The following is a 26,514-nucleotide window of genomic DNA, read 5'->3' as shown; positions in this document are numbered from 1 at the left end:
AGCTAGTCTGAGACAAAACTTCACTTTCTTAGTTGTGGGAACACACCCACATAATCAACTCTCCTCAAAAGTTCTTCATCCAATGAAACACGCCTATTAGTTACAGAGTATTTGTGCATATTCAGTTCCTTGACACAGGGTGCAGAGAGACAGGGTGAACAGGAATTATTGAGTCTGTGTGTGAACTTTACCAAGCGTAGTTTCACTCCTCTTTGGTGAGAGAAGGATTAGACACCCTCTTGCTCGAAAGCAAATGGTGCAAGTCCCTCATTGCAGCTGTGGGCTGAGGAGCAAGCTGCAGCAAGAATGAAACTTTCAGATACATGATTGAGAATACAGTTCTTCACCTGATTTTTTTCTCCTGTTTTTCACATGGGTCACAACAAAGCTATTTAACTTTTCATCAATTCCAGCACGCGTGAATTCTGTGGAGTCCAATACCACATAAAATGTATTTAGTGTTCTGTAACTTTGTGTTATATATTCCTGTTTACCTTATGCATTTGGCAAATATATGATTATAGAATCATACAATAATTAAGGTTGGAAGACACCTCAGAGATCATCAAGTCCAACTGTTAGCCCAGCATTACCGTGTCCATTACTAAAAATGTACAAAGTGCCACAGCCACACATCTTTAGAACTCTTCCAGGAATGAGTATTCCACCACTCCCCTGGACAACCTGTTCCAATGCCTGACTGTGCATTCAATGAATAAAAATTTCCTAATATACAGTCTAAACATCTCCTGGTGCAACTTGAGGCCATTTCCTCTTGTCCTGTCACTTGGGAGAAGAGAGCAATCCCTGCCTGGTTGCAACCTCCTTTCAGGTAGCTGTAGAGAGTAGTAAGGTATCCCCTGAGCCTCCTTCTCTCCACACTAACAACCCCAGTTTTCTCAACCACTACTCCTAAAATTCGTGCCAGCCCCTCCACCAGCTTTGTTGGCCTTCTCTGGACACGCTGCAGCACCTTACTGTCTTCCTTATAGTGAATGGCCCAGAAACGGACACCAGATTTGAGGTGTGGTCTCATCATTTCCATGTGGAACAGGACCATCACTGCCCTGGTCCTGCAGGCCACACTATTTTTGATCCAGGCCAGGATGCCATTGGCCTTCTTGGCCACCTGGGCCCTCTGATGGCTAATGTTCAGCTGCTTATTGACAATCACGCCCAGGTCCTTTCCTCCAGGCAGCTTTCCAGACACTTTACCAGTCTTGGGTTTAGTTAAGCCTAGATTTAGGCTTTGATTTTTAGAGGAGGCCTTGGATTATCAGCTGACTTGTGCTGGGTCAGGCCAATTGACAGCTGACTTCTACTGGCCAATAGCATTCCATACCATATTCTGACATCATTTCAAGTATAAAAGGAATGGGGAGGAGGACCTTCGCTCTCCTTCGTGGCCAGGGTGAGAGGAGGACATGCTGCTGTTCTGCTCAGTTAGGCCCCGTGCCACCCCACCACTATGTTATCTTAGGAAAGTAAAATGTTTATTCTTAGTTTTCTCTCTGCTTGGGTCTGTCCCTTGGGAGGTTGAGCTCTTTGGGGTGATTTCTGGTCGTGGTTGTGGAATCTTTGTTACTGAGTGGGTGACTAGGTGTGAAGTTATTGTTGTTTCTTTTTACTTTTGTATATGTGTGTTATATTACAGTTTGCTTTCAATTTTCCCTTTTTTATGTAAATATATATACCAGTTTGTTTCAAGTTTAAGTTTCCGGTTTATTTTCCTACCTTTTCTCAGCTGGGGGAGAGAGCTTTATTGCTTTGGTTTATAACTTGGAATTTTACCAAGGTTTCAAATGAAAACACTACCTTCAGTGTCTAGCGCTGCATGGGGTTGTTGTGACCCAAGAACAGTATCCAGCACAGTTGACCTCAGCCCATCAGTCTTGCCTGTCCAGATTCCTTTGTAGAACCTACCTGCCCACAAGCAGATCAACACTGCCCCTGACTTAGTGTTGTCTGCAAACTTGCTGAGGGTGCAGTCAAACCTGTCATCCAGACCACCAATAAAGATATTAAAATAAAGTTATATGTAACAGCATCCATCTCAACTTCTGGTATAGCTATCATAGCAACCTCTGCATCGTAACGTGCCTTTGATTTGATTGGTTTACAGTTCATAGCCCTGTATTTTATAATTATATGACCTAATTTCTGTCCTCCTTCATGCACCTTCCTACCAGCATAATTCCTTTAACCTCAGAACATCTTTTGATTTGTGCCTAAGTAAGATCTGGGCCAAGTTAAATGATGCAGGGCTCGTACTTTTATTCTCTTCTGTTACTTTCTTTAAGACGCCACAGAATTTCATTCTTGGAACATGAGGAAAAGGAAAAAGATTACAGTACCAAGATTATGAAAGATGCTGTAATTCTTCAGCTGATGCCCTTTTTAACTAATAAATTAGTTCCACTGTAGCTTCAATCCTGTTTTGTTGCTGTAAGTATTATTCACGTGTGTCTGCCTTCAGGTCTAAATTAGATGCGGTCCTGAGTACCAAGTGAGTGCGTATTGACATGTAGCCTAAGGTAAAATGATGGTTGCAGATAATTATTTTGGGTGACATACTCTATTGCACATCCTTTTGAGAAGCACAAGAGCCCTGCAGGGGCTTTCTAAATTATAACTACCCAGTAGTGAATATCCAAGGAGAAGAGCAGGTAATAAAGGCAGACTTTAGAGAGACACAACATATACCTTTGTGGCAAATTGAACTGATGTGATAATAGGGCTGTTTTACCTTTTGTTTCCCTTTACTCCCTTTATCATTATCATGTAAGTTTAGACAAAAACCTTTAATAAGCAAATAATTGAATAAGTTGAAAAATATTCAGAAACTGATAAAACCTGTGGCATGTCATGAATTTTGTTTTACTGTTGGAATGACTTTTGCATTTGCTAAATTATTTGTTGAATACCTCAACAAGTTGTATCAATTCCCTTTGTAAAATAGTTGTCAATTTCTGGGCCAGGTTTTGAGACAGTTTATTTGATCCACTATTTTTGAACGTTGAACAAAACATAAAGTTATGATAAAGAAAAAAAGACCAAGTGGTCTTCCACAAGCAAACAAAAACCAAAATAAAATGCACAAGGATTGTGCATATGCAGACATAATGAACTAATGCCTGATGTCACAGGAACCTAGAGCGAGACTAAGAATATCAACTTAGACTTGTGCTGGCTTTATTAAGTCTTTCCCACTAAATCACATCTTAGTCAATGTCTTCATCATCCAGCCCTCAGGCACAAACAGGCTATTACAGAACTACTGAAAAATTATTAATTAATCTTCCACAGCTTAGTTCAGAGGTGCTAAATTTTACACACTAGAACTGACTCTTATCCTATTTCAGTCTGTCTCTGTATTTGTGAACCAGTGTAATCCTGTTTCAGCCTGTTCTGTGCAGGAATAGAGATCCTAGCTAAATCTACCTCATAGGTCTCCATCTTTTTGCTACCTACCCATGCCCTTGCGGTCTTAGTGAAGCCTGTGCAACAGAACACACCAGTGCCAAGTCTCACTGTGAGAACCTTGGATACAACTGCTAATCATGGCTCATAGGGTCTTCTAATAGTAGATAATTTCCCTATGTCCATTCTTATTACACATTTTTGTGTCTCCCAATACTTTCTCTTATTGTTGCATCATTAAGGTGCCACAGCCATAGCAGCAGATTATGATACAGCATTAAAACTCCGTTTTCTTATGCTCTTGAACACAATAGATGTCACTCCACATTCCTGTTTGTTGTGCATTTTTGTAATTGATATTTTCTTATTCTATAGTAACAATGTTGTGAACCATTTCATGTACTATCCACACAGTTAATGCGCCTTGTATAAGGAAGTGAAAGGAGGGTGATTTTTAAGAATCATCCTCAGCAGAGAAGGGCACCATTGCGTAAAATTGATGTATGCCTGTTTCAGAAGCACAAGTTGAATATTTCATTATTTAAAATAAAATAAAATTTAAAAATGTCCATATTTAAATGGAATGAGTCATTTTGTTAGATTGAGAATACCTAGAATAAGAACAGCTGAGTTTTACTCCCCATACTTTACTAAAGTTTCTATTTCTCTCTTCTTTGAACTTGATCACTCCATCTTACTACGAAAAGTGAAACCACGATTTAAATCTATTTTTCATGTTCAGGAAAGTATCAAGTACATACCAAGAAAATAGTTTAGTTATGATGTGAACTTATGGGGGTAAACCTTTCCATTTTGTTTTTTTGGGGACTCTTCCTGTGAAATTCTTCATATATACCTAAACCAAAACCTTACAAAGTTCTTTGTAGGAAGATGCTGAAATAAATCTCTAGGAATGCTGCGCTGGAAAAACACCTCAAATCTGAAAAGATTCAATTGAGAGACTTGTTATTTGGGTTTTGGAATTATGTTCTTACTTGCTATGGGTTTCTTGGTTGCAAAGTTTGTCTCACTCTCTGTTTGTTGCAGTTCCCCAGCAGGGCTGTTGCACCACACCCGGCTTAGTTCTGTTACCCTGTCTGTGATGGGCTGATGACTCCCACACCCTGTCCATTGTATCCCTCGAGCCTGTTTTTGTTCCCTTGATGACCCAGCCATTAGGCTGGATTGCTCTGTCTTGGGCTGGGCAGTGCCCACCCTCACTCAGGAGTCCCGGGCGTCGCAGGGCTTCCAGGTGCCCCCTCCCCTCTTTGCCCTGATGTTCCAGGGTAGGAGACCCCGTGGGTGGGACTCCTGCCTAGTGGCTGGGTGGGAGCAGGGCCAGGGCTCCACCCTGTCCCAAATCCATTGGTTAATGGACCCTAGACCCTGCCCCTTCCTTAGTTTTCACCCAATCCAGCCCAGACCTGGGGACTGCCCCCAGGATGTGATAGTACCTCCTGGAGTTTTTTGAATAAAGGCTCTCTCACACTCTCTTGCATGCAACTGCCTGGAACTCCTTGTCTCTGTGTCCCATCTCTGCCCGCCTTGGACAAAGGGGAAGACAGAGACCCCTTTTCCCTTCCCTTCAACGCTGCATAGTTGTTCTTGGCATGAGGTTTGGTACTCTGAGCAGCCTGATGCCAGCTCATACAAATGTTAAATATTTCCTCTATCGTAGTGCTGAGAACAATGATCTGATTGCTTGCCATCAGCAGATGTTATTGTAAGAAAAAATTTCCTTCAAGGCTTTATATAGGTGTGGATATAGTCTTCTGCATGGCCAGCTTGTCTCTAAAATCAGGGACAAGGTGGTATTACGGGATTTTCCTATGTCCTCCTCTGCTGCTTGACATACCTGTATATAGCACAGGGTCTCACCTGCATGAAATGTTACTTTTTTCATAATTTCTTGGGTTTGTAACACTCTACACTTTAAATCTTTTTTCAAGAAGTATTTACTTGTCCATGGGCCTGATACATCCTTAGCAATTTTGTAGTGCTTTTCAAGACATTGAGATGATGTTACCTCAAAGTTCTCAGTACTTAAGCCTTATTATATACACATCTTGAGATTCGGGGAGTTTGTTTGCTTTTTTAGGCAACAGTATACAGTAGCTTCCTCTGGAATTGAATTTAATGCAGTTTTATTTCTGTTGCAGGTCTATAAGAAGTTGCAAAAATATGTTTCCCTTTGCGACAGTCAAAATTCCAAACCTTTTCTTAAATAAATTTGTTTTGATTAGTGACTACTGGGATCATTGAAATTTGAGTAGCTATTCTAAAATGTTACATTCTGAACAGACATATCATGGAGTGATAAAAATGCTGTCATGATAGGTTCTCTCAAAACATTTGTCTCAGTGTCTTGTGTGGGATGGACTGTATGAAAAGAAAAATTAAAGGATGCTCTGCAATTTTTGGTTTTGTTGTGCTAGGGGTTCTCACGTTTTCTACAGCTTCACTTCTTTGCTTGGTCTAGCTTGATTCAATTTGATAGACTTTTCCATGCATTTGGCTTCTTTCATCCATACAGAATGTGATATTTTCTTCTTGATCATTGGGCAGTACTTCACTATTTCACTTGAAGTGATGAAGTTAGGGTTGCTAATGTCTTGTCACCTGGTTTTATGTGTGTGACTGCTCCATGTTTTCTCATTCTTTTGTTAAAACATTTCACTTGCTGACCTTTTTCCAGAAGGCATATGGAGAAACTCATGTCTGATATGGGGTGGATGGAAAGGGCAGAGATCAGATGATTTCTCATCTAAATCTGACATGCTAATATTTATCTTTCTAATTTGCAATTTGAAGCATGGAGGGGTTTTTTTTAACATATATTCAGCACTGAGATAGTGATAGAACAGAATAATACTGTTTTAGTGTCTTACAGCATCTAGGCAAATACCAGCCCTGCTCTTTGTTGTTTGAACTATGATAGCTAAACCCAGGAAATAGCTTTCCCTCCCAAGACATTATTCAGCTGTTTAGAGGACAAAGTATAGCAAATATTCCTACCAGAATACCAATATAGCATCAACAATTCTTCACCAGATCATAGTCTAAGTTCATTGAGGCAGGTCTTTAGCATTATGAAGTTTTAGGAACACTCTTTCTCTCTGTTTTTTTTCCCTTCTTAGCAGCAAGCTCATCTACCATGCAAGTGTTCTTTTTCCGTTTAGCTTAACTGAGACAAGAAATGCTTGTGAGGGCATATTTGCTAACTCAGATTTGATTTCATGTGTTAAGCCTACTTGCACTTCACACCTAAGGAAAATACAGTAGAGGAAATCTTTCTCAGAAAACTTCTATCTCAGGTTTCACACTTAATCCAGCAATTCTTCCAAAAGTAGGCAACTTCATCAGCAAAAGTGTATTAATCATGTATGATGGGAGAAAAATACAAAACTTAATTGTTTACAATATATTAATAATTCAAGCATTTTTCAGCATTTCACTTGGGGAAAGTGAAATTCACAGGCAAAGGGGAAATTTGAAAAACGAGATTCTCTCATTCTATATTACTTCTCCCTTCTCTAGAAGAAATTCTCATATTAATGAGCTCTGCCATAAACCAACAAAGTTTCAAGAAAAATCATTTTCTAGGTATTTTAATGACTCAGAACTAAGCACTGTTCATATCCTTGAACGTTACAACCATTTAAGTGACTTCAGTCCCATCTAGAAAGTTAATGGAAACTGAATTAGACTTTTTTTCATGGCAAGATTTGTAAATTTCAAAAGACCAACTGAAAAAGAATTAGGCTGGGTTTTAGTATAAAGCTGGATATTTTTATAACTATTTTAAGTTCCCTAAAGTCCTCCTATACCTTATGGAATACCTAGTATTACTTAAAAAATGATAATGTTTCTCTAAGATGTTCAAACTCAGCATGGAATTTCTAATTTGACATAAATGTGTAAGTTCAGAAATATGAGTTCTGAGCTTTCTCATACTAGATGATGACAGGCGGGTAGCCAAAAGTTAGGAACATACACTAGCTTACCCCAGAAAGAAGTACAATCATGTCCACAATTAAAGGTTGACAGAGCTTACTTAAATGTCTGTGTTGCCGTCAGTAAGACTCCTTCCTTCCTCTCTTCTGTTATGATCACAGTTATTTCTACGCATTGTCAAAATCTCATTAAAAACACCATTTCCAATTGATTTGTGGTAATTTGTTGTAGACATCTGTTCCATCTCTCCTACTGTTTGCATTTAAAAGTCAAATTTTAATTCTCCTGTGCTTTGTTTCATTCTATTCCTAATGCTTTATACAATGATGGAAAACAGAGAAACTGAACTTAATGAGTTTAAAGTGTGGAACTGACTTTCAGATCCCCAAACAAATAAGGGAAGTTTACAATATTTTCCGGTTCTTCTACTACTTTAAGGTTTTGGGAATAACTTCATTAGATCTGTGTCCACTTAATTAGCCTTTCAGGTGAGGGGCACAATATTAGACTGAAAACAGCAACAGTGAAATGAGTAGATAAAAACCAAAGAAATACTAGGTAATAGACAAACCTTTACTTGGCAAAATCTGAAACTATTTCAAGCTGTGATATACCTTTCAGGTATACAGTATGTGATAATTCAAAATCTTAAATTATAGAGAGACACTCAAAAATACTTCTGTTTAGTGATATGATAAACTTTATCCCTTGATTTGACTGTCACAGTTTTTGTTGAATTAATCTGTGTTGGGACCTCGCATAGTGCAACTTTCTGCTCAAAACAGAGCTGACATAAAGCAGTGAACAGTCCAGAAGGTTTTTCAGCTTCTTTGCAGTCCACTAATGCAACCCACACTTTCCAGTGTTGGCTGAAAGGATCTCTACAGGAGATTGTTAAAGATGAAGAACACTTAAACCACCTCTTCTCCCATTCACTTAGAAAGATCATTAGGCTGGTCATAGTTTGCCTCAGTAAAAGTACTGACTGCTCCTGGTCATCTTGTCCTTCGTGAGTCTGGACACAGCTTTCAGGATGATTTGCCTGTAACTGTTCAGTCTGTATTGTCAGGATGTCTGTCTTCAACACTGAATCCATCCTTATCACAAAGGTAGATCTGACACATATGTTGGTCAGCAACTGTTTTATTTTCCTGCTCCAGGCTGCATAGATCAGAAACAGGGACTTCCCTCCAAAAAATTGAGGACATGATTTGCTTTTTTCTTATATTCCCTTTATCCTCCTCAACGTTTTCCAAGTTCTGCCCCTTTACCACCTTATTTCCTCCTAAAAAGTTCCATTTCTGTCTACCCCTAGCCTATTTTTTCTGGTTTGGTTAGCTTTACAAATTTATTTGTTATTTGTAAGAGCTTGTCCCAGAAATATCTCCCTTATTCATGACATCTGTTAAGATGATACCAGCCTGCTTTTGTTTTTTTTAAATCTGTAGTATTTTGCCATGTTCATGTTACTATCTTTCAGTGATGCCAGAGGCTGGGATTAGTCATCTGCATGCAAACCTTAATGTTTCCAATCAAGCGAGGTGACATTGATTTTGCCTGTAATTCCCCAAAGCCTATTTCTTGTCTTCCTTGGAGATGCGTATGACATTTGCCTTTTTCCAGATATTCCTGATCTCTCTGGTCTTGAAAGGTGATAGAGAGCAGCCTCCCAATAGTATCAGCCAGCTCTCTTACCACCTCTGGATGCATCTTGTCAAGCCTCACATTTATTTTAATACTAAGAATTTATATTTCAGCCCATCACTACAAAAACTCAAAAAAAAGAAAAGCAGACACCACACTAATTCTTAACAAACTCAGTAAATACATTGGCATTTTCCCTTTTCCACAATAAGAATATTGCTTTTTTTTTTCTTTTACCCTACATGAGTAACAGAATTGAGAATTTAAATCTGATTTTAAAAGGTGGTGGTTTTGTATTGGTTTGAGTTAGCTAACTGCCAACCCCCCCCCAGTAGAGAGAGAAAAGCTGTCTTCTGCCTTCCGAAGAAAGAAAAAAACAAAAGAGAGGGAAGGGGGAACAAACCTCAAAGTACATTTATGCTAAAACTACATATATTTTACAGAAAAGAAAGAGAGGACTAGAAAGAAGTACAGATACACCCTTACACAAGTTAAAAACAGCAAGGCACAATGTTTCATCTTCCAGTGAACTACAAATCATACAATTTTAACCCCAGATCACCTTTGAAGACTTAATCTCCAGAAAGACAAACCCAAGAACAAACATTTTACTTCCCTAGGGTTGTAGGGTGGTGAGCCGATGCTGTGGGCCCGGGCCTCCCCCATCTCTCTCAGCACAGCACAGCACAGCACACCATCTCAGGAACCACAGCCATGAAGCAACTGCCCCAGCCACTCCTACACTGGTTCTTATCCTCTTTGGAAAGGATGTCGTAATATGGTATAGAATACAATACTACTGGCTAGAAGCTGTCAGCTGCTAGCCCAGCGTGACTCCAGTCAGCTGACAGCTCCAGGCCCACTTCTAGATTTAAAGCCTAAATTTAGGCCCACTTAGGTAAACCAATGACAGTTTTGTAAACACACTGCAAATAAATAGATGACAAAAACTTTTGAGGTTACACTGACTCCAGCAGCTGATATGGATAGTATCCATAAAGATGGCAGTTCTCCCAGCAGTGGAAGAAAATGCATGAAAGGAATAATTTATTTTGAATTGGACCTTCTTTTCTGAAACATTTATCTTAAAAGGCCCAATTACAATGTTGATTACAACAATTAAGAGAATACTTTAAACAGGTGCAGCTTTAGAAATTCAGAAATCTAGGGAAACGTTTTGGGTTTGGTTCTTTACTTTTTAAGGCTTTTTTTTTCTTGGAGTTTTGTTTTACTTAATATACTTCATCTGACAAATGGGACATATTATTGTTACAGAGTTATAGTCACTTGTAACTGATATACCTAGTCTGAAAACTACTATTTGGCTTTGTCCAATTTTGAAAAATGCAGTTTGGTGCTAAATGAGCTTGCTGCAGTTCTAGCAGTTCCATTGCCAAAGTTTTAAAAGACCTAGTTATGTGTCGGAGGAGACCAGACTGATGAGGAATTCACCAAATGGCAGATATATTACAAACGCTGGGTGGACGAAGATGCGGAGGCCCGGGACCCCAGGGAGTGCATGCAGCGGCTGGATCGGGACCGTGGGGGCTTTCGGATGGACACTTCCCCAGCTTGAATATTATACACCCCAATATGTCTACCCTGGTTATTTTTCCCTTAGTAGTTCCTTATCCAAGTTCCCTCTTCCCACAAAACCCTCCGGGTCGCATCCCCCTGTCCTGGCCCGACCCGGCCATGGAGGCGGTTGCCGGCGGGGCCGCCCACGGGGTGCCGCTGGAGCCCGGGCGGGGGCTGTCCCCGCCTCGAAGTGCCTGAAGCCCTACGGTAGACTTTCCCCGCCCATCTCATTCTCCCATTGGTCCTTTTGCCGCTCCTCCCCTCCCTCCTTCCCTTCGTTTGCATGTACCCAATGAACTGTGTTACTCCGCCCCGTCTCCGCCCCTCTTCCCCACCTACATCCGGGGATTTCCCATGCTCTCCTCAAAAGCCAGCGCGCGGCAATAAACTTGGCTTTTCCTTGTGGACTGCTGGCAAGTGCGGGCTTGTTCCGTTCGGGGCGGTCGCCGGGCCGGGGGTGGGAGGAGCTGACCCTCGCTTCTAAGGGGCCTGATCCTAGGGAGCCCTGCTTGTCGCTTTCCTAGCCTGCCTCCTGGAAGCGGAAACCTCTCCACCGTATCGGTGGGCTATTTTTAATCCGCTGATAGTTATGTCTTGACTTACAGCAATGATATTGGCAACTGTGCACATAAAACCAGATCTATGTCTTAGTCAAATTATTGAAATTATAAAGTGCATCAGATTATTTTAGTTTGCTTTGGAATATTTTTAATTGCAAAAAATGTTATTATTTTTACCTTTTTCTAAAAAGCTTAAGGGGTCATTTTTCTCAAAACTAGTATTTTTAAAATTGTATTAGTAAAATCTAAACAGTAAAACTTAATGTGGTTTTCCCCTTTAGTACATGCACACAATAAAATTATGCCCAAACTTTACATTTCAAGCCATTTATGAAGACCCAAAAGAGAAATGGATTGAAACTTAAGGCATCCTGACCTTAGTTAAAGGTAAATTCTAATAATATTTTCAAAATAGTATGAAAACTGGGTTTATAGAAAAACTTCCATGCCACCACTTTTTTGGAAGACAGGCTAATTTTGTGGGTAAGAAGGTGGTTGCTGTTTGGGGGGGGGGGTGGGGGCGGGGTGTACATTTTGTTTCTTGGCTAGCCTTTTTTCAAATCTTTTAAAGAAAAGTTAAATGCAAATGATCACATCAAGATAAAATCAACACTCATACTAGCATTGCAGCAGCTGGAAAAGCAGTTGTGAATTTTTACAGCCTGACTTTAGTGGTCTTTATTTTCTGTTAATTGGCACTTACTGCTGCTTTATTTGTTTTCTAGTCTTAAATTTTGGTTGAGATGTATTTAAATCCACAGACAGACAAGGAAGAAAAGACAGAAAAAAAATTGATTTTTTTAGATGTAAGTAATCAAAGTGGTTATGTTGTTTTTTTCTTTGGTCTAATGTGCAAAATGAGGTAGCAATTTCAATTACTCTGATGGAACTTGAAAACTATTTTGATTCTGGACAAAGTCTTTTTATATAAGACAAAAAAAGAGAAGAATTATAATTCCATAAGGACAATATTGACCAGAACATAGTGGATAATAACAATACCAGCTTTACCTCAAAATACTGTTTTCTTTATTCTACCAACAGTAGAACAGAAATGCATTAATAGAAACAACGTTAATTTTGGAACAGAATGTTCTAATTACATCAGTTTTTCTTCTTTTCCTTTGCTCTTCATCCCAACACCCTCAATTATTTTTAGCACTTACCATAACTAGGAAGAACAATTTTTTCTTATACTGACATCATCATTTTGCTCATCATCACACAGTCATTCAGTCCAAAACCATACTTTGACCCTCTCAATAAAATTCCTCCTTTTTAGTTTTTGTTTATTTCTGTTACACCCAACTCCAACTTTACTTGGTGTTACACTTTAATTTCAGACTTTTAAGAGATTTCATGCAAATGAACCTTTGAAAAGCCATTGGTTCCTTAATACCTTGATTCCATGTCTGGAGAAAACTACGCATTTTCTGTAAGAGATTTCTTTTAATTTGGTGAGGAAATGTCCATTTTGGCAAGAAGAGCTTTACAGAAACACCATGCAACTTCACAAAAGCATTACAACAGACTACCAGGACTAGCATTGCTATAGAGCAGGTAACATTTGGTGGACCCAGCAAACACAAAAACTTATGCAACTCAAGTGAGACTCCCATAACATACAGAAAAGAAGTGTTTAAGTTACTCACAAGAGGAAGAACAGACTAAAGGAAGAGAGACTAAGAGAAGAATGAATTAAGAGAGGAAGAGGTGAGAACAATATAGTTATCCCTTAGAAGTTGCGTGTTGACGGCCTCGAGGAAAGCAGGCCAGGACAAGATGGAAACCTGTGCGTGCTTCTTTACCTCCTGTGGCCACTCCCCCCCCGGCAAGACTGTTGGCTTACTGGCCACTCACTGTCCTCCCAGACAGAGTGACGGGTGCTGCAGCCAATCAGAGGCCCGGGGGTGGGGGGGAGTGGTGGTGGTGGAGTGTTGTGAGGGGGCCACCAGGCAGCCTCATTGATGGAGAGGTGTCCCATGCCTTCATGCCATGTGGCTACTGACCTGATGACCATGCAGAGGAGGGTGGTTAGGGTTAGGGTTAGGGTTAGGGTTAGGGTTAGGGTTAGGGTTAGGGTTAGGGTTAGGGTTAGGGTTAGGGTTAGGGTTAGGGTGCACACATGCACACAGACAAAATGGTTTATTCAATGCATCAGTCAGATATAAATATGGTCTCTTGACAACTTCTCCCAGAAAAATCTACTTTCTCCCTTTTTTATAGCAAGTGCCTGTTTAGCCAACAGCTCTTGCTGCCTTGCTACTTGCCTTGTTCCTCAGAGCTGTTCCCTTCAGGGTCTAGTGGGAAGCTTTGGCAGTTCCATGCACTTCCATTTCCCACTGAGAGACCAGCATCCTGGTAAGGATGGAGGTTCAGGACTGCATGGTCCTACCAACTACAGCAGAAGCTGTAATACAGATTCCCATGGCATACGTTGACAAGAGACCAAAAAAGAGTCTGGGAGATCATTATTGACTTTGTTACTTGAAACATGAGAAAATGCCATATTAAATCCAATTTTCTTGGAGTAACATTGTCACAAGTGTGATTATTTTACAAATGAAAAAAATGTGATTTGTTCAGTTGTGTTCAGCCAGCATGACTAAAGTGCATAAGCTACTGGACAGGAATGTTTTATAAAAGGCCAAACCATGGGAGTTTATCTCACCATGAGTCGTATTCAGTTAACCGGAATAGTGCACAGAGCCCAGAGTGCAGACAGGTGAAGAATCATCATTTCATGTAATTTCATGTTTTTTCCCTCTGAAATTGTTCACTGCCTTGAAAGCAATTCCTGAAAGGGAGACAGGTTTAGGGCCAGGCCTACTGTCTCAGGAACTTTTATGGATTTAACCCCAGGGTCAAGAGCAAGGTGTCAGCTTTAGCCCCTGAAAGGGTTAAGTATTGTCCCAGTCCTGGGCCATGTGTTTAATGAGTTCCCGTGAAAGGTCAATCCAGGGACAGTAATTCACAGAAAATGTAATCTTTTATTTTTAGTGGTTATGTAAAATTACCAGTAGACTTCCAAGCCATCTGTTTTAAATTTTGATGGTATGCAGTATATCTACAGTGAGATATTTTGACAGTGAACTGTATCACCACTGTAAACCATATATTTGTACCAATGAAAGTTCATTAGTATTCACAGGGATCCTCTGGCTCTGTGATACTAGCAGAAAATGTCAAATTGTTCTTAGAATTTATAAGAAGGTATAAAATTCATGAGCTGAGACCATGAAAATCCCAAAGAAATGATGGCTACCATATATTGTACTCATTTTGGCATATGATTTCTTTATGTCTGCAAAAAATGAAGGCTAGTTACCTAACCTTTTATCGAGTCAGCATTTTCTGAAATACAAAGATATGAAAAGTGTTTACTAATGGTTGCTTGGCATCCATCCTAATATATATAGAATGAGAAGAGCAAGTTAAAAAGTACAAGTATGACATTCCAGACCCAGATTATACACTTCAGTGAAGCATCCTTCAAAATAGATGACATTATTCTCTTAAATCTTGGTAAGAAAAGAATGTCCTACTGTCCTTCAGTAACCTAGAAATTTAACTGGAATTGGTTTTTTTAAATAGATAAAGTAATGGGAAAGAGAGAGGGGTGTCAAATCTATGTAAAAATACAGAAAATAGATACTTCACTGAGGCTCCTTGTACTGCATTTGAACTGAAGCCAAATCTGTCTATTATAAAAAGTAATTTTCTAATTCAAAAACCTGTTGTAGAAGAAATCAGTATTGATAGAGAAGAACCAATTATGAAACAAATATGCACTTGTTGCTTAGGTACAAATAGTCACAAGCTGCTCTTGCTTAGTATGCATGCTGCTCATAATGGTCACGTTTATAAACCTTTAAAGTAGACATGAGCAAGCTCAGTTTGGAGAAAGAGTTGAAGTGGGAAGGTAGAAATATGATCTGGAAAGATTAAAGTATTTTAATTATTGCCAAAAAATAAAGGAAAAAAAGAAAAAATAAGAACAAATCATGAAAAGAAGTTGGTCTACTTAAAAACACGCCTTAGAAAATCATGATCTGAGAAAGCTGCAGGTAACTGAAACTACAAAATATATAGACAAATTAGATTAGGTAGGTGTCTTGGGCTGAGCTGGCAAAATGCTAACTGCCCAAAACAGAGTCAGAGCCTTCCCCCCCCCACCTACCCCCGCCGAGAAAAGGGAAGAAAATAAAAAAACTCTGGAAATTCAAGCTAGGTTTAAACTTAAACTAATTCTGTATATATTTATATAGAAAAGAGAAAATTAAGAGAAAACTACAATGTAGCACACACACAAGTTAGATATAACAGCAATTTTTACCTCCCACCGAAAACAGATTTCATCACTCTAGATCCATAAGTACCCCAAAAGACACCCAGCAAGAAACACAAAGTATAACAAGAAAATGTTTATACTTCCCTGAAACTAAAACAAAATACGATGTAGTGGCGGCAGGAGCAAGGCCCAGGGCAGCTGCAGCGTGTCCTGCCTCCACTGCAGACATGATGGAACTGAGTGAACACCTCCTACTCCTGTATTCATATCTCAGGTTTGTGTCATCTGGTATGAAACATTATTTTGGTTACTCGAGTCAGGTGATAGCTGTCTCTCCTAATCTCTGTAGATTCTCTGAGCCTGCTAATTTGAGGCCTAGCTGAAACTACCACAGTAGGATTAGATCAAATTTATGAGTATTTTAAGTATAAAGGACAAAGAGAATTTTAAAGGGTTTCAATGCACTGCTGGGAAGAAATGTAGGATGTTTGTTTTAGTTTCAATGTAAATGTATCTATAAGGGGTTTTTCTTCTGTATTTAGAACTTACCAGATACAGACAGATCACAGAATGATGATGACATGGTATCCATTCCAGGATTCATTACAGAGCTACAAAATAAGTTATCTTTAAATCCTTACAATTAATTTTCATCCCAGAATTTCTAAAGAACTAGCAGAAAGAATGTTGTCCAGGGAGATTCTCGACTGCTAACATTAGGAAAGTTATCTTCAGTAAGTCTTGAACTGAATGGCGAGTTACAGAAGGGTAGAATTTTCACAGGGAAAAACTGTTCAGTTCACATAGTTTAAACCAAATCAACATTGAGGAGACCTATTTATTTATTAACAACACAAAATTAATCAGAACTCATGACAACCCATACCTATAACAAGACATTATACTTAATTCTAGAACTTGCAAAATTTGAAGAAATCATTCCAAAATTTTCAAATCCCCCTCTGGAATTAATCCTGACAGAGCAGCACATCCCTGCTGTGAGAGATGTATGTCTGAGTTTCCACCCCCTCCATTCTCCAAGGGTAGGTGGCAGTCAGGGGAGGTGATCAAGATCCCCCAGGGCAGAGGTCCCTGGATAACCCCATGCTGCCATTGGACAAGCTGGAGGCAGCAGCTGGAGCGCCCATGGGGAGGCTGTGCAGCCAGGGCAAGGCAGAGACCCTGGGCCATGGGGCTCCATCTGGCAGGGTCACACCACCACCCTGCTGCCCTGCTCCCCTCCTCTCCTGCCCGCTACAAATCTGTTTCACCTGAATTTCTATTTAGCTGACTTGCTTGGGTTTATTTCCAAATCTTTCCTGGTTAGTCCTCAGTTACTGTTTAATCTGGTCAATGGTTGTTTTCTTCTTTACCTAGATCATATTAGGGCAAATGCCATCTCAGGCAGTTTGGACATCCCACTCAACCACATCCTTACACTCACTCCTGTCATGTCAGCTGAACCCTGCAAGCACACCCACTAGAAAATGCAAATATTATATAAATAACTTAAAATGGTAAAAGGTGCCAGGATGTGTGAAAAAAAGTCCTGTCACAATTGTTTTAAATTGCAGGAAAATATAGTGAAATTACAGTGCAGGACTTGAATAATCGAGAATGAGCATGGTGATACTGTTACTAAGGTCAACATGACTTTACAGAAAGTAGAGATTGAGAAATTAAATATCTTTTCTTTTTTATAATTTAACACCATATAGCAAGGTTGAACTGGTGTAACATAATTCTGCAAGGCACTTGATTCATTCCAAGTGGAAATTTGATTAAGAAACTGTCTTATGACATAGTTACGGAACATGCCAAGTGAATTAAAAACTAGTCTCCAAAGACTGGTAAGTGGAAAGTAATCACGCAAAAGATGTGTGACTTTTGTGCATTCCATGGTAAAATCAGTTTTTCAATCAGACTTTTGCCCAGATGGAAAGACAGCAAAAATCACTGATAAATTCTGTAGATGCTACAAAGATGCTTGGACTCATGAATAAGGAAGAAAACAAGACTGATACCAAAATAGAAAACAAATACCAAAATAGGAGTCAAAGTGTGACTACTCTAACATCTAACACATTGATGACCAGCTCTTCAGCATGAGACAAAGAGGTGTAACAACATCTGAAGGCTGGTATCTTAAGTGAGAAAAAATAAACCTGAAAATAGAGGATATTTTCACAGTTGAGGCCTTTAGGAATAGTTTACCAGAAGTTTCAGTTAAAATCTCTAAAGTAAGCATTGGATGTTATTATAAAGGATGGGTCCTATTTCAGCCCAGACTTAATTCCAGGAAGTTCTGTGGTGTATTATACCAAATCAAGCTGGAAGTTTTGTGTGGACCAGCTTTGGAAACCTCTAAAGACAGAGATTCTACAGTCTCTTTGGATAAATACAAAAAAAAAAAAAGAAGAAGAAAACAACTGTTTTCATTTTCTTAAGGTTCCTAATGATTTATGTCTGATATTAATAACAAATTTATAGAAATTAGACAAATGGTCTTATTGTACCAAAACCTTTGGGAATTAGACGAGCAATATCCACCTAAAAATAAGCATTGCTTAATTTAGCCAACAGAAATAAGTAGCTTTTTGTCAGTGACATTTACAATTAAATAAATGAAGGAGGGATTTGGATGTACAAAACTGATCTTTCTAATCACAGAATGTCTCTTTTAGATGCATTTGTTACAACTTCTTCTTTACACTTAGCTAGATATTAACAAAACTGGTAATAATCTGTAAGAAAAACAAAAAACACAGTGATGAACTATTGTTTCATCTTTCTGTGCTACAGAAGCAAAAGATTTCCCCATCAGGCCCATAACTTCTTTTTTATTGCAACCTACTTTCTCATTCCAGACAAGCAGAGATATATTTGCACCCAACTTTCTGACCATTACAGACATAACATTGTTTGTCCTTAAGAAAGAAAGACAACATAATAATGTCATTAGCTTAATACCATCTTAATGTCTTAAGTGTTTTTTTCTTAGCATGAAATTAACCCCAGTGCAAAGGGCTACAATCCAGTTTGTTCAGAGAAAGTGCACTGTTTTTGTTAGAATCACTGCTTCTTGAAACTTCCATTAGTGATTTCATTCTTCTCCCACAGCAGTTATGTTCTACTTTAACTTGCTGCATCACATCAAACAATAATCGTGCATCCACCACATTTTCAAATGTTTTCTCTTCACAGAACTCTTGCAAAAGTTAGCAGAGAACATGTTAACTCTTCTCAAATTCCTTCCTCAAATGATTAATCCCTGATGGTTCTTTATTTTGTGTCTGGGCTGACACCAGTTCAGAAAGGATTAGAGTTTTACTGCCCCCGTATTTCAGATCCTTATTTTAGTAGTTGCAGCCAGGATTCTTTCTCTTGTATCAGAGTTTAGCAATTACAGTCCTCTCAAATTACCCTGAAATGCTGTTCCACTCATGGGCATTCTGTAATTTCTCTTCCAAAGTAGCTAATCTTGCCAGATGAGAGCTTAGCCACACAGAGGTCTTAAAATAATTTGAAAAGTTTCATCACTATACTTGTTACAGTTACTTATTTAGACCAATACATGTTTATAAATACATGTTTTCCATATATTTATATGTGGAAAATGAGATGCTTTTGTATGCATCTAAGTGAAAGGTATTTTTAATATAAATTTTACAGTGTAATATTTGTAAATATATAATTTTTACTTTTTTTCACACAATTCTAGTCAGGCTGTAGCTGTAGAGGGGATTTGTTTTACAATGCAGGCACATCTCTACCAATATCTTATGGCAACAAAACCTCAGTAGATTTTTAATTTGCATAACATTACACATATTTGCATAAAATATTGCCCAGTGGTACTAAGAGCATCAGTTTCTCCCTAAGCCCCAATTAATTAATCTGTGTCCCTCCAGACTTACAGCAATTTATTATGCATTCTTAGTATAGAAACAGCAATTAATTATATGCTTCCTAGCCCCACATCAATCATTTTGTACCCTCCAGATGGCTTTCCACCTCTCTTCAGCCCCACATCTGGCTAGAAACACACCCTCTTTCCATAGCTGAAGAGGCCTTCTGCAATTTTACCAGTCAGCAGAAAGCTCTAGGAGCTCCCTGTTCTTGTTATTGCCCATCAAGTTTTAGAGATGGTAAGGTAAAACCTCAGCAGACATACTACCATATATCCGATGACTAGGAGAGGAATGCAACGTATTTTTGTCCCCTTCCCTTTATCCCCATCTCTTTTTGCGAACTGAAAATGTTTGTCTGTTGCTGCAGTCACACTTGGGATCAAGAACTGCAGTTAGCCCAAAATGATCCAAATGTTGAAACCACTATCCAGACACCAGTTAAGTATAGTAGGAAATGAAAATGTGCAAAAGGGGGCAAAAGGGCATATGCAAAATGCATACTATAAATGGTGTTGAAGCCACACATGTTGCACTTGGGGCAAAAAAAGTAGTTCATGTCTCATACTTATCAGAGTGTTCCTGGACTAGATTACAAATTTTAGCTAGCAACTTTATTCAGGAAGATTTGCAGGAAAGGTGAGGCTTTCCAAAGATTTTCCTTTTTCCTTTGTTTTCAGTACAAAGGCGAAGCTCATGGTTGCAGTAAAGGAGCAGGAGGGAACTGAAACTGCCTTCTTTCCCAGGGCATCCCTTGGCTGAGTAAGGTCAACACACCAAGGAGCAGCACGCTGAACTGACTGAAATATTTGAAGTTTTTCCTCTGTCCTTCCTTTTTTCTGTAGCTTCTAAAACAACTTTGAATCCCTCCCTATCGCATCTGTTACTTCTATGGCATTTCTAGGGCCCTTTAGGTGCACTGTACATCATCCTTCAGTTCTGTTCATTAAATTTAAAATGTGTGTGTCATAAAGTAGCTATGGATTTTAAGTTTGCAAAGGGAATATACCCACTCTTTCCCTGAAACAATTTTTGTATATTGAATATTTATGCCCATTTGTGTTTCCTCTGACATTAGAAGGATTGGCCTGACAAGGGTCCCCTTGTGACTATAAACTCAAGCTTTGGAAAAAAGTAGCTTAGATAAGTTTTTTATTAACTGCTACCTATCGCTCTATTGTCCTTATGCCCCCTGGGCTGAATCAGTGCTGTCAAACAATTCCTTTGTCTCACCTTAGAGATGCATATTCCTTCCCTGGATCCTGAAGAAGCAGAGCAGGAACAGGGCAGTGTTCAGCCATGACTTTTGCAGCCAGGTCAGGCCATGGAATTATTTTTAAAGATCTATGAAAGTATCTGTTAAAAATTATAGACAAATAAGTTTGATGGGAATGAGAGAGGACAGACCTTTTTCTGCTTTAGCTTGATACTCTGCCTCTTTTTTATCTTTCTGCTCCTTATAAACTGTCATAAAAACAGAGACCTGAATTGTATATATGAAAACCCAGATGTTCAGCTGCATTAATATTGTGCTGTTCAGTAAATGATTTTGCTAAATCTGCACCCTTCCCAGGAAATTTATTGCTTGTTTTCATTTTCAGAAATAATAATATGAAAATAATAATAATATCTTTATTAAGAGTCTGTTTCCCCTTTTCTTCTCTGTGTAGTCCACTCCAGCATCAGCAGTAGTTTTTCCTTCAAGAGGGAAATACAACTTGAGTCATAACTACCCTTGCATATCAACCATAGAAACAGATCTTTTATTTTGACAATATGAACAGGTCTTTTGCTTTCCTTTGGTTTCTGTCCAGGAAACTTATTTCACTTAGATATAGGAGATTTCTGGAGAGTACATCTTTCCTCATAAACAGTATTTAAAATCTGTCTTGTTCAGCATGTGGTTTCTGGATCACATCCTGTCCATGTGGCTGAAATAAATTACTATTTTTCATAGTATAGGAGTATTTCTAGGTGAAGAGGCCTATTATTTGTCATGTAAGTTGGGAGCAAATGAAGCCTTTGTGTCTTCTGAGGACTGTCCTGAGACTAGTGCTTTGTGTGGGAAATCGGACATGGCTTCCAAGGAAAGCCGTAAGTTACAATGTGGGGAACTGCTATAATATACCTGAAAAATGGTCCTTTCCCTCCTGTGGTGGCATCTTGGAGAGGCTGGACTGAAGTCAGGAGGAGCAGATTCTTAGAAATCCTGGGAGGTGAGGAAATAGTGAGAGGTGTGTGGGTAGAGCAAGGTGGTGAGGTGTGTGAGCTGGGGTTGGATGAGCAGCCATGCTCAGGGAACAGTGGATCAAAGAGAAACTAGTGAAATTGTGAAGCTGAGTACTGAGAAAAAGATGTGAATGCAACTGGGCAAATGTACAGGGATCTTTCTGGAGTGGGAAATGGAATAAAGCAAGACTTTCCTGAAGGAAGCTGTGGGATTGCATAGATCATTGGGAAGCAGCTGCAGGAGGAACCAGAGGATGTTGCTAGAAATAGGGCATGAAGTAGCAAATATTTGATCTGTGATGAAAATGAGAAGGATATAATTTCAAAATGGTGTGCTTTAGGAAAGATAACTGAACATCTGGCAGACATTAACTACATCTCCATAGTGTTGTTATCTGCCCTTCCTTGCTGAGTTTCAGGCAATTGTGGGGGTACAAGAGACACAAAGCTGAATGATGATAAGTAACACTGAAAACTTTTAAACCTTGCTCTCAAAGAGATATGAAGGATTCATGAGGTTGTTATGACTCATTCAAACACATTTTGTCATATTAAAACTCAATACCTTCTTCCAAAAACTTTCTGCTTTCACAGTTGAACAACTTTTCCTTCTTTATTCATTATAAAATGATAGTGCTGAAGGAGAGTATTACCAAAAGTATATGGAAATTATCTATTGTTACTGCACTCAATATTGTTTTCAAATTCCACTAAATAATCTTTCTCTGTTCAGGGTATTATGAAAGATCAGGAAGTGAATGAAGATGAACTTTTTAACAGGAAGGAGAAGGTTGATATGGCCAAAAAGGAAAACTTTTAAAAATTCATCACCTTGGTATTTCATTCTCCACTGAACACAACCGCCTTTAGATGATAGGGACAGTTGGCAGATTTGCTATTTTACTGAACTTCTGCAGCTTTGAGAGTTACTGTTCCTTTTGGATACCAAAATAGGCAAGTATCCAAAAAGCATTTATTTCCCACTGTGCTTGGAAGGGTGTGCTCTACCCTGTCACATTAGATTTAAAATTGTCCACAGCGATGCACACCTCTGTGACCTGCAGGTATGATTACATGTGGCACCTATGAATGAAATCATGCAAAAATAACTGTTCTAGCTGGTTCAGAGTTCATGAAGAGCACATCACAGTGGGGGTATGATCTCTGTCCAAGCTCCTTAGGAAATTTTGTCTTCATCAGGACCTTCTTTGAACCATTTCATGTTTTTGAAATAATTGGTTCCTTGTTATGGACAGGTCCAAAGGAGATCGCACACACCAATATGGTGTTCAGGCAAATCCCAACTTTGTTCAAATTAGACAACATTTATAACCTGAGGTAACTCCACCCCGGGCACAGCACATCTGACTCCATAGGCTAAGGTTAGAAGCATGTACTTATAAGGTAAAGTCCAAAGCCCCTTCCGGGTGAGATGCTGAGCTTGTAGTTGTTTGACCTCTGAGTCCATTGTCACGTGGTTCTTCTGGACCCACTGGAGTCAGTGGGTGGCAACAGTTCCTTCTAAGAATCTTACAGCTCACTGAAGCAACAGGATGATTGATTGAAGTGTATATATTTAGGAGGTGGGGTTTTCAAAGATTATCTGAAGAGACTAGTTGGACAGTGATCTGTGTAGCAGGGATTCTCTCACAAAACAGAATTCAAATATTGCATCCTGGTCAGAGTGTCCCACAGAATTACAGGGCATGTGACATCATTTAGTCCAACTTCCTAATCAAGCATGCCTTCAAAATAAAAATTAAAAGGAAAAGAAAAGTCTGGACAATGCACATTACTAAAAATAGATAGATAGATAGATAGATAGATAGATAGATAGATAGATAGATAGATAGACAGACAAAGACAGAGAAGGGAAGGCCATGTACTTAGACTGTATTATTTGACTGTCTTCACAGTATGTTACCATGGTGTTCAGGCCAAGTGCCCTAACCTGTTCATATTTTAATTTGGTTTGTCTTTTTATGACAGATTTTAGTTATTTGCTTTACTTGCTAGGTTTAGTTCAGTTTATTACCTCAGTGATGTTTTCTCTTGTCAAGATTGCTGTTGCATTAGTTTCCCCACCCACTTAAAGCATTGTCAAGATGGAAAATTTGACAGCATGGGTGCACAAAGTCCAAACATCTGAGAACATTCAGATTTGCATACACCCTGCAAGGGACATTCTGCCTGACTGGGACAAGTACTGAATTACTTGGGTTTATCGTAGAATCATCTGTGAAACACAAGTAATTATGGGCTGATACATCCCACACACTTCAGAATCATTACACATGCTTTGTCCTCGGATTAAATGTGGCGCACCTGAACTTGAAGATATCTGACAGAATATAAGTCTGGGTCTCATGTAACTTTAATTTGTTGAAAGGATTTCACATTCCATAAGCATTGGATAGGACAGATTGGTAAACCTCTTTTTTTCTTTTTTTTTCTTTTTTTTTTTTAATTTTACTGTAAGTACTAAGAACAGAAAGTACTTTTGTATCATGTTCTGGATTTTTTTATCCTTAAGCCTAGCGTAAATTTAATAAATTTCTTACTTTAATAAATTTCTTTCTTTCTTTCTTTTTCTTTCTTTCTTTCTTTCTTTCTTTCTTTCTTTCTTTCTTTCTTTCTTTCTTTCTTTCTTTCTTTCTTTCTTTCTTTCTTTCTTTCTTTCTTTCTTTCTTTCTTTCTTTCTTTTTTCTTTCTTCTTTCTTTCTTTCTTTTTCCTTTTGAGGCAGGTGCAGCAATTATGGTTTATTGTTGATATTTATTATTTACATGCAATTATGTTCAAAAATCTGCTGCAAAAAGATATAATTGCTTCTATTCTTTAATCCAGGAGGTGTGTTTTAGGAATAATGGGTAGGATTTATTGCATTATTATCAGAAAACAAGGTGGGTTTTTTTCTGAACCATGAAAAAAATGTCTTGGGCATGTTGCAAACTGATATTTCTGATGTTGGAAATTTGTCAGTAACCCATTTAAGAGTGTTGCTTGAGATTTAGAAAATCCTGTCAATTACATCTCTACACCATAATACAGGTAGTGCAGTCACTTTGGCTATTCTTGTAAAGGTGGCAAATAAGGTAAAAAATAAATTATATTTTCTGGATATTTTGAGCATCTTGACCACTGCTGCTCAGTAAAGAATAGTTCAAAGTTCCTACCAAAGTTGGACTACTTCAGTTCTCATTTGAAATACCAACTACAGGAATCAAATCAAAGAGGTCTGTACCATTATTTGACTGGTAAATCATATCTACTAAAACCCCGCAAAATCTGGTACATCTACAGCTGATGATTGCTAATACTTCTTTTCTACATTTTCATACTTTTGGTTTCTTTAAAAAAGAAGTCATCTCTGAGTTACAAAACTAATTCTCATGAAGATTCATCTTCTGTTCATGTCCACAGAATGTGTTTTAGCATTAACGAGTCATTTTCCTTAGCCAAAACACATTTGATTTCAGGCATCACTTTATTGTAGAAATGAAAAAAAAAAGTTTGAAATCCACAGGAGCTGTAATCTCTTTTGCACACCTTTGTGGCTTTTCTCTTTGGAATAATTATATGATCGATCTCTTCATACCAGCAATAAGGACATCCACACATAAAAATCCCTGTTCCTTGAAACTTCCCTGAACAATGCCCAACCTCTGTGCACATCATTGTCCCTGCTCATAAGTGAAAAGGTATCACCATCGTGTCGATGTATCTTGCACAATGCTTTTGTAGTAAAATAAAGACATATAACATTTGAGAGATATTCTGATGTGATTACACCAAAATAAGGAGAACTTAAAATGTATATTTGCCAAAGTTATTCTTGGTGAAACATCTTAATGCACCTGTACTGCCAACAGTGTCATTTGATTCCACTCAATTCAGATCTTTATTTAGATACAAGGAGCTTTAGATATTTTTTAATTTTTTGTGACCTTTATATCTCATTTGATCAGAAAATTAGCTAATGATCAACATCTTTCTTCTGTACTAAAAGCTACAACTCTGCAGGGGTCCTAATTAAAGGTGCTAAAGAGCTGTTTCCTGGGAAGCAGGAAGAAGGGTTGCCAATCAAGGTACTTACTGGCTGTCTCCACTATAGCAGCTGATTTGGAAATTGCCAGATATTTTGTTGGACAACATGCTTGCATGTTTTTGGCATATAATAGGGAGAACTTACAAGTAAAACTGTGTTTCTCTTTTTAAATATGAATTTACAGAATAAGGAGGGGAAAAAAACAAACCAAGTTTTTTTATATTACTCTGTGTTTACAGAGAAGTGGTTTTTACCTGTACAAGAACCACACTTGAAAAAAAAAAGTGTAGAAGGCATAAACTCAGTATGCTTTATACCAAAATCTGTAGTTCTAATATCACACTGGTGTTAGTTCATACCTCTACACAGTCATCGACCCAAGAAGTCACTGCAGAAAGCTTCCTGACAAGTTACAACAGGAAATGTTTGGGGGGTTTTAGTGGTATTATTTTCAATTGTAAAACACGCATTTCTGCAGAGTTGTAACAACTGTGATGAAAACTTCCCCATAAAAGTAATCTTGGATCTAGACAGGTTTTCTACTATCACTCACCCACCCCCATTCTGTCTGAAAAAAGAGAGACACACATTTTTGGGAAGAGAGATTCATACTGCAAAGCAACAGAGTCTATTTATGGTAGTGACCTGGATTAAGTCCCTGATCAGGCTGATACAAGAGAGACCTGAATCTAGCTTTCTCAATTTTCACGTGAATGACCTAATTACATGGATGTAAACTTTTCTGACGTCAGAATCACTCCTTTTCACTCTGTAAAGGAGTGGTGGATTGCCATTATGGATTTTGCAATGCAAATATTTTTTTCAATATTGAAAAGGAACAACGTTTCTTTCAGTCAATAGGAAAAAAAAAGAAAATAACAACA

The 26,514-nt window shown here is 38.5% G+C and overlaps 1 protein-coding gene across 3 annotated transcripts in view; it reads left to right on the top strand.

The window, feature by feature from the left end:
• The window catches only part of RALYL (RALY RNA binding protein like), a 370,788-nt gene that overhangs the window by 185,837 nt on the left and 158,437 nt on the right, over positions 1 to 26,514 (top strand). The gene's annotated exons all lie outside the window — the stretch shown is intronic.

This window comes from Pithys albifrons, chromosome 4 (assembly GCF_047495875.1).
Source record: "Pithys albifrons albifrons isolate INPA30051 chromosome 4, PitAlb_v1, whole genome shotgun sequence".
Classification (NCBI taxonomy): Eukaryota; Metazoa; Chordata; class Aves; order Passeriformes; family Thamnophilidae; genus Pithys; species Pithys albifrons.
The sequence above is the reverse complement of the archived record's forward strand: the minus strand, read 5'-3'. Positions and strand labels throughout refer to the sequence as shown.